The sequence below is a fragment of the Mustelus asterias genome, chromosome 21 (genome assembly GCF_964213995.1).
Source record: "Mustelus asterias chromosome 21, sMusAst1.hap1.1, whole genome shotgun sequence".
Lineage (NCBI taxonomy): Eukaryota > Metazoa > Chordata > Chondrichthyes > Carcharhiniformes > Triakidae > Mustelus > Mustelus asterias.
In genome coordinates this window covers 35,883,750-35,895,835 of record NC_135821.1, presented here as the reverse complement: position 1 = coordinate 35,895,835, position 12,086 = coordinate 35,883,750, and the positions used below count along the sequence as shown (strand labels likewise).

The 12,086-nt window shown below is 47.5% G+C and overlaps 1 non-coding gene across 1 annotated transcript; it reads left to right on the top strand.

The window, feature by feature from the left end:
• Nucleotides 1-10,172: 10,172 nt before the first annotated feature.
• LOC144509604 (U2 spliceosomal RNA) lies at nucleotides 10,173-10,371 on the top strand. The gene has a single exon (XR_013500513.1). It is a non-coding gene; the product is annotated as a U2 spliceosomal RNA (small nuclear RNA).
• Nucleotides 10,372-12,086: the final 1,715 nt, after the last annotated feature.

Genomic DNA, 12,086 nt, shown 5'->3' with positions numbered 1-12,086 from the left:
TTTCAGCTTAGCTTTAGGAACTAGAGTCCAAATTAAAAATCAGAATCTCACAGGTAATAATTTCTGAATTGCTACCTGAGCTACATACAAACTGTCATTGGTTCAGACTATTCAGAAGGTTGATGTATCCTAGAATCATAGAATCATAGAATCCCTACAGTGCAGAAGGAGGCCATTCAGCCCATCGAGTCTGCACCGACCACAATCCCACCCAGGCCCTTTTCCCATAACCCCACACATTTACCCTGCTAATCCTCCTGACACTCGGGTTAATTTAGCATGGCCAATTAACATAACCTGCACATCTTTGGACTGTGGGAGGAAACCGGAGTACCCAGAGGAAACCCACGCAGACACGGGGAGAATGTGCAAACTCCATACAGACAGTGACCCGAGGCGGGAATTAAACCACCGTGCCACCCCATGTATGGTGGGGGAGATGGTGGTTTTCATTCCTGAGTGATTGGCAGTAAAATCGGTGTGCTGCCCCCTTGGGACGGGCTCCATTTAAACCAGGCTAGGACCTGTGCCGAGGTGAATGCTATAACTGGGTCTGAAGTGAAGGTCTCAGACTTAAAGGTGGGGACGGGGGTTGTGGTCAGGTGAAGTGAAATTTATTAATCTGAAGAGTAAAATCAAGGTCACAAAACAGCGTAGAGTTTTGGGTAAAGATGAGCAGTGCGTGACAAGGAAGGAACAAAAAGTGAATGTTAATCGATGCATACGGCCAAAGCAGGGAAAAATGATAAAAGGTTAAAATCGAAGGCACTTTATCTAAATGCATGAAGGGTTTGTAACAAGATAGACCAACCTATGATGCAAATAGAGATAAATGGGTTTGAACCAACAGCCATTACAGAGCCGTGGTTACAAGGTGAGCAAATGTGTGAACTAAATGTCCCGGGATAGTGTACAATTTAAAAATAGAACAAAACAGAAAAGGAGTGCGGTATTAGTCCTGATATTAAAGGCTGACATGAGGGCAGAAGGATCTTGCCTGAGGAGAACAGGAAATAGGATGGGTATTGGGTCTGAAAATGCTGATGGGAGTAGTTTGTACAAACCCCGGTGCAGACTCAATGGGCCGAATGGCACTGTAGGATTCTATTTCTTTTCCATGATTCTATTCGATAACCGGGTTAGAATTAGTGATCATATAGTGAGGGATCCTCTGTGAAACAGTGATCATAATATGATAGGATTCCTCATTGAGTTTGAGAGCTATGTACAGAAATCCATGCTGAAATTTACTGAACCAACTATACAGAGATAAGGGACAGCAAAGTTAGATTTGGAAATTACATCAAAAGCTATGAAGCAATGGTAAAGATTTAAAGGTATGTTTCAAAATTTTCACCAAATTGGCTTTCTGTTAAAGCTGCATCGAAAAAGATAAAAATGAGGAAGGAAGTTAGCAAGGGTCATGAACGCAGATGGTAAAATGTCTATTGACATGAAGTACAGAGAATAGCAATGCAAATGTAGTTCTTACAGACTGAGATGGGTAAAATTATAATGGGAAATAAGGAAATGAGAGAGCCAATATTCTGTACCTGGTCAAAGACACAGGCTAAAGATTTCCGGCTGTTCCTGCCAGCGGGATCCTCCAGTCTTGCTGATGGTGACCCTCCACAGTACATTCCCCAGCGATGGAGGGTGAGGAGCACACAAAGCCCCGTAGACATCGGTGGGACTGGAAGATCCCGCCGCCTGGCCATTGGCGGACTGCTTTCATAGCCGGAAATTATGCTGCGGGAAGAGGGTGGAAATACTGCGCGTAGAAATGATTCGAGATGTATTGGGTAAGAGAAGGTCCAGCAGGAATGAAGAACTTAAACAATGATGTTAGTGAAGAAATAATACTGGAGATATTAATGGGACAAAAAGGTGACCAATGTCTTGAATCTGTTGGCCAAAATCCTAGGGTTTCAAAAAAGGTGCTTATAGAGATAATGGATACGCTTGTTTTAATCTTCCAGAATTCCCTCAATTCTAAAATGTACCGTGTGGGTTACAGAGCAGCAAACTTAACCCTGCCATTCAACAAAGGAGGGAGAGCGTAAAATAGGGAAATAGGCTAGTTAGTTGGTATTTTTCTCAAACCCATTCATTCTATTTGATTAGGGATCGTCAACACGGTTTTGTGAAGGGTAGGTCGTGCCTCACAAACCTTATTGAGTTCTTTGAGAACATGACCAAAGAGGTGGATGAGGGTAAAGCAGTTGATGTGCTGTATATGGATTTCAGTAAAGCATTTGATAAGGATCCCCACGGTAAACTATTGCAGAAGATACGGAGGCATGGGATTGAGGGTGATTTAGCAGTTTGGATCAGGAGTTGGCTAGCTGTAAGAAGACAGAAGGTGGTGGTTGATGGGAAATGTTCATCCTGGAGTTCAGTTACTAGTGGTGTACCGCAAGGATCTGTTTTGGGGCCACTGCTGTTTGTCATTTTTATAAATGACCTGGATGAGGGCGTAGAAGGATGGGTTAGTAAATTTGCGGATGACACTAAAGTCAATGGAGTTGTGGACAGTGCGGAAGGTTGTTGCAGGTTACAGAGGGACATAGATAAGCTGCAGTGCTGGGCTGAGAGATGGCAAATGGAGTTCAATGCGGAAAAGTGTGAGGTGATTCACTTTAGAAGGAGTAACAGGATTACAGAGTACTGGGCTAATGGTAAGATACTTGGTAGTGTGGATGAACAGAGAGATCTCGGTGTCCATGTGCATAGATGTCTGAAAGTTGGCACCCAGGTTGATAGGGTTGTTAAGAAGGCGTACAGGGTGTTAGCTTTTATTGGTAGAGGGATTGAGTTTTGGAGCCAGGAGGTCATGTTGCAGCTGTACAAAACTCTGGTGCGGCCGCACTTGGCGTATTGCGTACTTTTCTGGTCGCCGCATTATAGGAAGGATGTGGATGCATTGGAAAGGGTGCAGAGGAGATTTACTAGGATGTTGCCTGGTATGGTGGGAAGGTCTTATGAGGAAAGGCTGAGGGACTTGAGGTTGTTTTCGTTAGAGAGAAGAAGGTTAAGAGGTGACTTCATAGAGGCATACAAGATGATCAGAGGATTAGATAGGGTGGACAGTGAGAGCCTTTTTCCTCAGATGGTGATAGCTAGCATGAGGGGACATGGCTTTAAATTGAGGGGTGATAGATATAGGACAGATGTCAGAGATAGGTTCTTCACTGAGAGAGTAGTAAGAGCGTGGAATGCCCTACCTGCAGCAGTAGTGGACTCGCCAACATTAAGGGCATTTAAATGGTCATTGGATAAACATATGGATGATATTGGAATAGTGTAGGTTAGATGGGCTTTAGATTGGTTTCACTGGTCGGCACAACATCGAGGGCCGAAGGGCCTGTACTGCGCTGTAATGTTCTATGTTCTATTGGCTATGTAATTTCACCATGTGTGGACATTGTGCATGTTAAGATAGAACACGTTCCCAATGCCGGTGCTGTGGTTTCTGCCTGGCGACAAGGGTGGGACCTGTTGTAGGTATGTCAGTAAACTTCCCAGCTCAGTTTAAGAGTCAATGATGAACAGTTTAAGAGTCAGTCAGAGAAAATCTTCCAAGGAGCAGATGTGCTGTGAGTTGCTGTGCTTATGGGACTCGGGAGGAAGCCCAGGAACTGCTTGGTGGTTCCATGTCATGGAAAAGGCTGGCGTCAGACGAAACCCTGTGAGTCACTAACAGTTATTGTGTGCATACCAGAAAGTGGAGGCAGAAGGTCTATCTCTCCCATCACAGATCTTGCAAAAAGCTTGATGAGGAATTGAGTTTAAGGAACTTATATATTTGCTCTGACAATAGTGAGATTAGTTTTCAGCTTTGAGTGTCTCAGGGAGAGAGAGATCCAATTTGAAGAAAACATCCATTGAATGCTCAGAGGCCTGCCAGCTTCTTCTAAGCTAAGTTAAACTGATCAAGAAACCTTGGTGTTGCGACAGTGGTAAATCTTCACTGGGGACTTGTGTCAGTAAGGGTTGCTGGGATAAAAGGAATAGTGCGAGTTTGAATAATTTTCTGGTTTCTGTATTGAAATCTTTCCGACCTTTTTGTTTAGCATAATACAATTAACTTTTTTCGTTTAATAAATGTTTTATTCTTTTGTTAAAATTTCCCCAGCAGACTCTTGTGAAACTGTTGCCCTCCACAGTTAAAAAAAGGTTATGATCTATCAAGCCAGTTTGCACTCTGGGATCTGACGTATCCAGTAGTAACATCAGCTGGGATTGTAATTAGATCAATATTAATGAAGTGTTATAATCTATAATTCAGGATGTACTAACAGGGCACTTCAACATTCAGATTGTGCTGAGGCAAAGTCATAGATTTATGAAGGGGAAAATCACGTGTTGACAAATATGTTAGAGATTTTTGAGCCTGTAACTGATCGGATAGATAACAGAGGATGTGGGATCGTGTGGGAAGGTGGGATGGTTGCTAAGGGTAAGCCATGATCTTATTGAATGGCGGAGCAGGCTCGAAGGGCCAAATGGTCTACTCCTGCACCGATTTCTTATGTTCTTCAGGGGTTTGCAGTATCAAATTGTTTGAAACGTCTCAGCCTAAGGTGCTGTAGGTTTAGCTGAAAGAGTACCTCATTGACAACAGTCCTTTCAAAAACAACGAACCATTTCAGGAGAGCTGTGTTCACAGTGGGTGCAGGGTTCAAACACTGCAGTCCTTTCTCTGAGCCAGCCTCTCTATGAGTGGGACTGGAACAAGGAATGCTCCACATAACCCATGAAGATTTCCTTCTTGTAAGGACTCCTTCTCATTCTCTCAGTTCCTTCACCTCTGCTGCATCTGTTCTGACCATGCCACTTTCCAAAATAGCGCTGCTGATACGTCTTCCTTCTCTTCATAGGATATGTTACTTGACAGCCTAGGCCTGGATATTGTCCAGGTTTTTTCTGCATTTGTACATAGACAGCTTCAGTATCTGAGGAGTTACGAATGGTGCTGAACATTGCGCAATCATCAGTGAACATCCCCACTTCCGACCTTATGACAGCGGGAAGGTCATTGATGAAGCAGCTGAAGATGGTTGGGCCTAGGACACTACCCTGAGGGACTCCTGCAGAGATGTCCTGGAGCTGAGATGATTGGCCTCCAAACACCACCATATCTTCCTTTGTGCCGGGTATGACTCCAACCAGCGAAGGGTTTTCCCTCTGATTCCAATTGACTCCAGTTTTGCTTGGCCTCCTCGATGCCATACCCGGTCAAATTCTACTTTGATTTTGCTTAGTGCCTGATGTTAAGAGCCTGTCTTCCATCATTTAACTGTTCCAGATGTGAACATCGAAGTGGCCAGCTTGACCATTGATGGAATGCGTCTTCAGTTACTCTGCGACCTTAATGTGGATGCATAGTATCATAGAATCCCTACAGTACAGAAGAATGCCATTCGGCCCATCGAGTCTGCACCGACCACAATCCCACCCAGGCCCTATCCCCGTAACACCACATACTTATCCTGCTAATTCCCTGATTTAGCATGGCCAATCAACCTAACCCACACATCCTTGGGCTGTGGGAGGAAACCAGGGCACCCGGAGGAAACCCACGCGGACACGGGGAGAACATGCAAACTCCACACAGACAGTGACCCGAGGCCGGAATTGAACCCGGGTCCCTGGCGCTGTGAGGCAGCAGTGCTAACCACTGTGCCGCCGAATCTCCCCACCGAGACTACAGCAATAAGTGTGAACCCAAAGTTAACCTCGCTGGTGTACAATGTGGACCGAGACTGTCTCCAGGCTATCAGCATCCCCAGCCTTGCTGTCTGGTGCATTGAACAATAACAATAACACTCGCATTTATCAAGCACCTTCAGCCATCAACGGTGAGACAGTGAAATTCAAGCTTGCACGAGAGGTCTGAACTACAGAGGTCTCAGAGGACTGTGGGGCTGGAGGAGGCAATAGAGACAGGGCGGGGTGAGGCCATGATATCAAAACAAGAGAAGAATGTCAAAGTCAAAGTGTTCCTGGATGGTATAATGCAATGTGAAGTCGACACGTCCCTTCCCTATCTGTGGGAGTACATCTCTGGAGGCAATCTCAGTGAGGTAAGGTCACAGGTCTCCTGTCTGTGTGACGCAGAGTTTAGTATTAAGGGTGTGCGTGTATGCTAACTTTATGCTGCGATTTGCAGGGGATTCTGATTTAAGAGTCTCAGAAGAGAAGTCGAGGATCGGAGTTAAGTGCATCACTTTAACTAATGGCCTGATAAATGTGTCTATTTACATAATGGCTGATGGATGGGATGTCGGGAGCGTTTTGTTATCTTAGCAACGCCTTGCCTCAGAACTTTCCCTGGGCTTGATCACAAGCCTAGGGAGGTTAGCTGAAGGAAGGGGAGTGGTGATGCTTGGTTTGGCAAGACTGCCTCCCGGGAAAAACATGTTTCTGGGCTTGTGGTTAATCAGTGGTCACGCCCGATGATGTGGAGTCTGGATGTCAAGCGGAGTTCGGTTTGACCTTTGACACAGGAAGTGTGCCGTGGCAGACCTGAGACAAGGTACGCCTGCGAATCTCCTGGCACAACAACACCAACTTACATTTCTACAGCATCTTTAATGTTTAAACCATCACAAAGTGGTTTGCAGGGTCATTATCAAAGAAGAGTGTTACACTGAGCCAAATAAGGCATGGACAAGTTGGGCTAAAGGGCCTGTTTCCATGCTGTAAACATCTATGACTCTATGTATCATAAAGTCCATACAGTGCAGAAGAAGGCCATTCGGCCCATTGAGCCTGCACTGACAATAATCCCACACTACCCCTGTGACCCCGTGTATCTAATCTGCTAGTCCCCCTGACACACTGGGTGGGATTTCCCAGATGCGTTTGCCCCAAGGCCGGAAAATTCAAGGTCAACAGACATCTGCATAGTCCGCGTCCCGCCTGCTCTGATTCCTGTGGCAGGTGGGACGGGAAAATTCCACTCTAAGGTAGAAATTAGACGTCTTTCGGACTGTGCGGGGGGGAACAAGAGCGCCCGAAGGAAACCCACGCAGACACGGGGAGAACTTGCAAAACTTTGCACAGACAGGTGACCCAAGGCTGGAATTGAACCCGGGACCCTGGCGCTGTGAGGCAGCAGTGCTAACCACTGTGCCACTGTGTTGCCCCATATCGTGATAGGTGGCAAATTGCTTGGTTGAAGAATTAGGTTTTAAGGAGCAGCTCAAAGGGGGAAAAATATTGCCCATGAGGCAGGTGTAGAGAGTGAATTCCAGACCTTCGAGTCGCTGAAGCCACTGCCAACAACTGCAGAGCAATTGGAACTCACTCCCTCATACGGCAATCATTGCTATTGGCTGTTAATTTTAATCTGAGGGTTATAGATATTCTTTAATCAAATACGTTAAGGTAAATTTGAGAAGGGAATGTACATGGAGATAGGTCACACATCAGCCATGATTTCATTCAATGGCATAGAATAGACTGGAGGGACTGAATGGCCTCCTCCTGTTCCTATTTTCCCTCTCACGTCCCTCCCTGTTTGTCATGAAAGTTGCTGTAGAAACCGGTGTTATGGAACAACAGGTCGAAGTATTCCACTGCTCCTTTTGAAATAGGTGCATGGGATCTTTCACACTGACATTAGGAATGGGCTGACCTGGCCAGCAAAGCCCAAAAAAAACCCCAAGTCGGCAGTCCAGGCCTTGGTTTAACATCTCACCTGAAAGGTAGTGCCACTGAAAATGTAGCAGTCCCCTCAGTCCCGCATTGCACTGTCAGCCTTGATTTTTGCACTAAAGCATCAGAGTGGCTTTTGAACCTGGAACTTGTGACTCAGAGGAAACAGTGCAACCGTGACTGGCACTTAAGCGTTTACTTCTGTCTGATACTCCAGCTCCCATGGGAAAGAGGGGAGGATACTCTCCGACCAGCACTCGTAACAATATTGAGGTTATAAAGTTTTCCCTGCATCCCCAGTACCCGGAGTTCAAGTCAGGAATCAGAGTCACTGCTTGCCTTTCAAGGGCACTGCAATGGGCTGCTTTATCCTGCTTTGGGATGCTAGCCCCATGCCTGCTGCAAAGGCCAGTGCAGGATCATAGAATCCTACAGTGCAGAAGGAAGCCATTCGGCCCATCAAGTCTGCACCTACCACAATCCCACCCAGGCCCTATCCCCATAACCCCATGCACTTACCCTGCTAGTCCCCCAGACACCAAAGGTCAATTTAGCATGGCTAATCCACCTAACCTGCACATTTTTGGACTGTGGGAGGAAACCAGAGCACCCGGAGAAAACCCACACAGACACGTGGAGAATGTGCAAACTCCATACAGTCACACAACAGCGGAATTGAACCCGGGTCCCTGGTGCTGTGAGGCAGCAGCGCTAACCACTGTGCCACCGTGCCACCCATAAAGAGCAGAATTCATAAACTCAACGCCATTTGGTCGGGGAGAGGTCAGAAAGAGGATAGTGAGATGACGGCAGGCTGGCGGGAAGGGGGCAGTCAAACACATCCTGGCCGTGTTGATCCCTCGTGATGCCCAATGATTTATCAGGATTTCAAGGGGTAGTGATGGAGAATTTGTCCCGAGCTACTTCCAGTCTCAGGCTATAACCTCAGTGCAAGCCCTGCAGAAACCACCACATTGTGACGAATACTGGGCTCTACAGGATGAAAATGTTTTAAACGGTTCCCTTTAGTCTAAGGTGAAGCAGAACATTCTGAAAAGGGATGTGTTGGTGAAGGTGTGATCAAACAGAAACAGAAAATGCTGCAGGAACTCAGCATCTGTTGAGAGCGCAACGGAAGTTTCGAGTCCGTATGATTCTTCTTCAGAGCTTTTGCGTTCAGGCACGGTGGCACAGTGGTTAGCACTGCTGCCTCACAGCGCCAGGGACTCGGGTTCAATTCCCAGCTTGGGTCACTGTCTGTGTGGAGTTTGCACATTCTCCCCGTGTCTGCGTGGGTTTCCTCCGGGTGCTCCGGTTTCCACCCACAGTCTGGTTGGGTGCACTGGCCATGCTAAATTCTCCCTCAGTGTACCCGAACAGGCACTGGAGTGTGGCGACAAGGGGATTTTCACAGTAACTTCATTGCAGTGTTAATGTAAGCCTAATTGTGACATCAATGAATCAACTTTTAAACTTTAAAAATTTTAAAACACCTCAGCTCAGAGACACCCCATGTGATTTGGTTGCCATGAGTGTCGGGTTCCAGTTTTAAAACCTTTGACTGCTTTTCACAGAAAAACGTACAGCTGCTGTTTGAGATGCAGAAAGAAAGAAGCTTTTACTGTACAAAGAACAAAGAACAATGCAGCACAGGAACAGGCCCTTCGGCCCTCCAAGCCCGCGCCGCTCCCCGGTCCAGGATTGAATCCTGAATCCAGGATCCCCGCCCAATTTTCCAGCCTATCTACATCCTAATATCCTATCCACCGAGCTGTCCCTCACAGCTACGATGCTTTGTTCATCACAACCTATTAACTCACCCCCACCCCCCCATTCCAGACCATGTGATCTCCAGGGAGAGGCGAAAACCCAGAGTGAAAACCCCAGGGCCAATATGGGGAAAAAAAAATCTGGGAAATTCCTCTCCGACCCCCTGTGGCGATCGAAACGGGTCCAGGAGATCACACTGGCCCTGATCAGAAAATGCTTCCCAACCCTATTCATTTCCACTTCTGCTTTACGAACACCATCTGAATTCCCTGCCCCCGAGACAGGTTCCCAACTATCCGCAGTCTCGCTCTGTACTGGCACCAGCAAGATGATCATAGAATGAAGCCTTGAAACGAGAAACAAAGAACAATTAGCCCGCGCCGCTCCCTGGTCCAAACTAGACCACTCTTTTGTATCCCTCCATTCCCACTCCGTTCATATAGCTGTCTAGATAAGTCTTATACGTTCCCAGTGTGTCCGCCTCCACCACCTTGCCCGGCAACACATTCCAGGCCCCCACGACCCTCTGTGTAAAATATGTCCTTCTGATATCTGTGTTAAACCTCCCCCCCTTCACCTTGAACCTATGACCCCTCGTGAACGTCACCACCGACCCGGGGAAAAGCTTCCCACCGTTCACCCTATCAATGCCTTTCACTGTAGAGAAGCAACTGAACTGTTTTGTGTGAACACCATGCAGGATGCTTGTGAGAGTTTGGTATCTTTTCACATGCAACGGAATTGCTTCTCGGCCTTTTGGCTAAGATCAAGTGTAGTATCGCCATGCTGTGCTTGGTTGAAGTCATTAGGTTACATTTCAGCTTCATTTGAAGCAATTTTTAAAAGCGGCATCTCGGCCTTTTGGCTAAGATGCAAATGAGATCAAGCCTTGGAGGAGGAGCTAAGCCTACTCCAATCAGCTTGGATCATGTAGATCAAGCCCGAGACAGGAGGTGAGAGCCCTGTCTTGTCAGCTTGGATCGGGAATGTCTCAACTTGTTGAGACTCTGAATTGGACTTGATTTGATTGAATTGGAATAAAAAAAAAAAACAGAACAGGTAGTGGGGTGGAAGAGGATGGGATACTCTTGTGGATTTAAGGAATGGAGAGTCACTGATACCTTGCTGGCGATAACTAGGTCTGAAAATTTGAGCTGTGTGGGATGATTATTGAAGGACACTGGCAGGAAGAAATGAGGCTGCTGGGCAGCTGGGACAGACTGCGCGCACTGTTCTCCGAATGAGGCTGCTGGGCAGCTGGGGCAGACTGCGCGCACTGTTCTCCGAATGAGGCTGCTGGGCAGCTGGGACAGACTGCGCGCACTGTTCTCCGAATGAGGCTGCTGGGCAGCTGGAGCAGACTGCGCGCACTGTTCTCCGAATGAGGCTGCTGGGCAGCTGGGACAGACTGCGCGCACTGTTCTCCGAATGAGGCTGCTGGGCAGCTGGGGCAGACTGCGCGCACTGTTCTCCGAATGAGGCTGCTGGGCAGCTGGGGCAGACTGCGCGCACTGTTCTCCGAATGTTATATATCTGTCGGAAGGGAAACATGACATACCAGTGTTTCGTGTCAGCCATGTGGACACTGTGGCCTGCCCAGCGGAGCTGACAGAGCGTGCTCAGTGCTTCGATGTTGGAGATATTGGCCAGAGTGAGAACATTGACATTGGTGCGCCTATCCTGCCAATAGATTCACAGGATCTTGTGGAGGCAGCACTGGTGGTACTTCCCCAGGTGGCAGCCTTTTTGCTGTGTAGTCAATGAGCTTGGTGCTGGGTCTCAGGTCCTGGTCTTAAAGCATTCTCTTCCTCAGGCGACCATGATCCTAACAAACGGATCCACCAGAGAGACTATTCATGTTCGGACTGGGGTCAAGCAAGGCTCTGGGGGGATGGTTGGGGGGGAGATGCAGTGCTGTGTGGCAGCTGTAGATGACGTTTGTCTCAGTGAAGGTGTTGGCGATGGCTTGGAACTCAGCCTCTGAGTGTACGCCGACACAAGCATCATCTGTGAACTGTAGTTCAATAGCAGTGGAGGTGACGACCCTTGGATCTGGCCTGCAGGCAGCAGAGGTTGAACAGATTCCCATTGTTCCGAGTTTCGCTCCACTCCAGCGGGAGCTTGCTGAGAGTGAGATGGAGAATTGCAGCATCGAGAGCGCTGTCGGTGTGATGACACAGCTCTGGTTGACTCCAGTGCGAATGTGAATTGGATCTGTGATGGATCCATTGGTCAGGATCATGGCTTGTGTGTCATCGCGGAACAGGCGGAGAGGGATGGTGACAAACATCTGGGGGCAGTGGAAATGGGGGCGGACACTCCATAATCTGTCACGGTTGAAGGGTTTGTGCTGCTCCTTGCTTTACTCTTGTTGTTGCAGTGTGGTTAAGATCATGCCTGTTGTGCCTCCCAGTGGGTGGAATCTACCTTGTGATTCCGGGAGGAGCCTCCAGTTACAGACTGAAGGCAATTAGAGAGACCTTCCCACAGCAGGGAGATTCCTCTGTAGTTACTGCAATCTGACTTGTCACTCTTTTTGAAGATGATCTCCTGGAATGTTCTCCTCCCTCCAGGTAACGGAATTGAGGTCATTTATTTGTGCCAGTGGTGCTTCTACACCATGTTGTAATACTTTGGGGGGATTGCAACTGTTC